Consider the following 4315-nt stretch of genomic DNA (forward strand, 5'->3'; position numbering starts at 1 on the left):
AAGCTTGTGCGACAAGGACAACATAATAAAACACTATCAATACTATCATGTAGTACATGTCACACCATATTATACAGAGTGAAATTTAACCACCAGTCATACTCTACGTAGTGACTTTATAGGTCATACATTGTGTAAATACGCTCGCTACCAATTAGTAGAAAAGGTGGGGTAGTCAAATAAAACATTATTTCACGGCAACCATTTATTTATCAGTCACCTATGCTTACGCAAAGTCGTCTTTACACTACTATAACCTACATACACGGACGCCGCCGCTGCGGGCCCACGATTTACACATGCCCTGCGCTCTGTCTACCGACCTCTCCACCTCGTATCTTATACAAAACTGACTACGCAAAATGTATGAATTTAATGAGACCCCCCACACTAGCGTCTCCGGAGCGTCTGCGTCTAGTCAACTCTATGGCTGCTGCTCGACGCAACGTTGGCGCAACTGCGCAGCGACGCCATTTTTCATAGCGCTGACTAAAGTCTATTTTTTATTCCGTAGACTAAAATGACATTTCATAGTATGAACATCATGTGTCATTTCATACTATGAAATGTCATTTTAATCTACCGAATAAAAAAATAGACTTTAGACGCCGACGCTCAAAAGACGCTAGTGTGGGGTCTCTCCAAACTGTGGTTTATACCAATTTTATATTATAATATGACAACCCGGTTGCACAAATTGTCGCAATCGAACTGTTTTAATAAACTCAAGGTACTTTTATTTACTACGCCAAAATAGACTTTTGCAACAGATAAATCGTCAAATAAGTTAATAAATTGCTACCCGATACGAGGTCGAGACAGTATGACTCCATACAAGCCACCAAAAGAGATTATAAAATAAACAAATAGACTTTACAGCCTAAAATTAAATTACAATTTGAAAAGCTATGCTTTTTGGGTCATGACGAAGTCGAAACACATATTTATTCTATATTATATTGGTCTACATTTGATATTAACATAACCGATCGTGTGACACGCATATACGATTTACAATTTTTAGTTTGATGGGTAGTTCATGTTCAAGGGAATGAAAGGTACATGCATAGAGAAATATAGTAAGACAAGAGTGCTCACTCCATACATCAGTTTTGATACCAAAAAGACTATTAGCATCTGGCATCGAGTAGCGGAACTATCAGTACTGCTACTTGACAATAGAATAGATGTAGCAGTACTGATAGTTCCGCTACTCGATGCTAGATGTAGACACTGAAATTAAGTCTTTTTGGTATCAAAACTGATGTATGGAGTGAGCAATCTATGTATTTTTTTCTCTATGGTACAGGCATATTATTGAATTTTGTGTTCATGCCACGTATTATGGATCCAAACAAAATACTATACAACTTTTTTATGATTCGACTTGAAAACAAGTACTTATGACATTTATTTCATTTGTCAAATAAATCCTGTCACTATTTTGTATGGACTTGAGCAATTTTAATATTTATCATCACAAACTAAATTTCAGTGGCGGAGCGTCAACAGAACTTAATTCCCACCAGATCATTTTGAGACAATTACATTTACATTTCTTAAGGAAAACGACAAAGATCCACTCTCCGCCACTGTTAATAATGTTTGAATCATAATTTTTACAACACCAGACGATTTTGTTTACTAATATACTATAGACAAAGACCGGAACAGTTATATTTTAATTTTGCGCGTGCAAATTCAAATTGAAACGCCTATTCCATTATGTAATGCTACATTTACACGCTTGCCGAGACTTGGTAAACGTCTACAAACTCTTCAGCGTTCTAGTATTTTAAATTCCAGACAGGTTGTTCAAAAACAGACTCTTGCAAGCTCAGCCAAACACCCCCGTTCAGACGCTGTGGGTGCTTGTCAATAATTGCCAAGTGTGTAAATGTAGCATATATAATACAGTAAATAAGTAGAGGTGCATACCAATACGCCTAGCAACTGAGATCACTTTCAATCCGTTGCGTTTACAAAAATATGTGCCTTGTGAACACAGCATCTTGTACTTTCCATACATGATATACTATAATAATAAAATATGTTTTAACATAATCTTTCCAAATTATACCTACCATCTATTTATATATCATCAAGGCCTATATTAAAATTATATGTTTGAAATTAATATAAAACACAAAATATTCATACACTATCCGTCTTTGATTGGCCAAGAACCAAGTATAATATTTAAAACCAATTGTAGGCACTGAACGTTATCTAATACCTACCTACTGTTATAATTATTTACATTCCTTATAAGAACAAACCATTAAACGCTAAAAAACATTATTCCATTAAAATGTATCGATCAATTATTTGTTTTGATTGAATTATCTATTTCTTCCTAAGAAACCCTTATTTTTAGAGGGCGTTCCGTTCATAATATATCGTCTTAAACCACGTTTTAGAAGTGAGATCCAAATAGTAGTAAAATTTTTGATGTTGATAAAATTGACGCAAATTTATTAGTCAATTTTAGTTTAAATTTAGCAAAAAACTGACCTTACTCAGCTTTTCAGAAGTCAAGCTATCTACGTGGGTTAATTTCCTGAATTATTTACGTTACGGCAAAGTTATTATTTAAATATGCTAATAAATCCTCTCTGAAATAATAAAATTCAACTATCAATTGAATCTATTTATTGCTTTATATAGAAAAATGCCTAAAGCACTTGTACAGTGTTGGGTGTTATTTCTATTACCACTATTATCTATCAGAAAATGATATAATAGGTTATATGCAAAGAAAGTGTATATTGGATCGATAAATTTAAAATATGTATTAGCCTCAAAAGATCTTTTCTATTGCTACATTTTGGCATGTGAAATATACATCCATTTATAGATTTTTAGGGTAAACTATCCAATGACTAGCCGGTTAGAATTAAACCACAGCTGGTTTAACATAAGGTTTAGTAGGTCAATCATTGGATGGGGGAAATTCATATAATTTACCCTATCTTTTACAGTACAGATATGTTTTTGTTAATCTACGTGTGCTGTATCTGAATCTGTCTCGAACATTAGAGCATTTGTGCATATTTTTGGTAGGCATGCGAACCGAATATATACTTCAAGAATAATAAAATGTCAAAACATATATACAATGGGATTTTCAATGTCAATTTCTTTATCAACAATATTTATTAAAAGTTGTGTAATACTCTTATTTTGAAGGCGTTGTAGACCATTCAAATTCAGTGAACAAGGTAAGAAACGGATACAGCTATTACCTTACATTTAGAAATACAATTTAAACTCTCCCTCTCATTGGTTTTGTAATTTGTTTTAGCGCTTTTATAAAATGCATTGTTTGCGCCATACACTTGAATAACCCAGTTAAACGAGTTGAAAACATGACATACAGTCAGCAGCAGAAGTTGCTAAGCGGGCGAGGTGTTCAAAATGATCTAGACGCGACTTTATTGTTAAGGGAATAAGAGCGCGTCAAGGTAGTTGTGAACACCTCGCCCGCTTAGCAACTTCTGCTGCTGACTGTACCTTAGTGTCGATTTACAGATTCGTCTTAGGGAATTTTATTAACCCTATATACATATAGAGCCCCTGCTTTCTGACACCCTTGTGCCTTCATATGGGTGTCATAAATTGCAAAAATGAATCCTATCACTTTGAAATAAAGTGGCATATTCCGTGTGTATCTAACTCTGCGCCAGCTTAGCAAGCGAGAGCGTGGAACCAACAAAACCAAATTCCTATGAGAATATGAAATATATATAGTTGGTACACATGTACCTTATGCTACATTTACACGCTTGCCGAGACTTGTCGCGTCAAGATCATTTTGAACACCCCGTCCGCTTAGCAACTTCTGCTGCTGACTGCATATGTCGCAAGCGTTTGCCGCAAGATTCTTTTGATAAGTGTTCAAAAACCGACACTGTATGCCTAGCACATGATTGGCGCGACAGTATCTCGCGGCGAGATGGACTACCCGTCTTTGTCTATGTTAATAAAAGGGCCCCGGGTACCTAGTCTATGTCGCCGCGAGATACTTTCGCGCCAATCATGTGCTAGCTCATGCAAACCAAGCCAAACACGCTTGTGATTGTGGATCTTGTCGAAACTTGCACAGCGTGTAAATGTAGCATAAGTGTAAGGGCTGAGTGGACGCTCTAGTTGTGCGTGCAGCGGGGCGGGGCGTGCGGCGTGCATGTTAAACAAATGCAAGCGTATAGGAGCGGCCTTAGTGCACGCTGCTCACATCACGCGTGAGCCCACAGCCACGCTGCACGCCCCGCCGAGCGAGCGTCCACTCAGACCTTTTAGACGTGGTCTGGTGTAA

This window comes from Cydia amplana, chromosome 21 (assembly GCF_948474715.1).
Source record: "Cydia amplana chromosome 21, ilCydAmpl1.1, whole genome shotgun sequence".
Classification (NCBI taxonomy): domain Eukaryota; kingdom Metazoa; phylum Arthropoda; class Insecta; order Lepidoptera; family Tortricidae; genus Cydia; species Cydia amplana.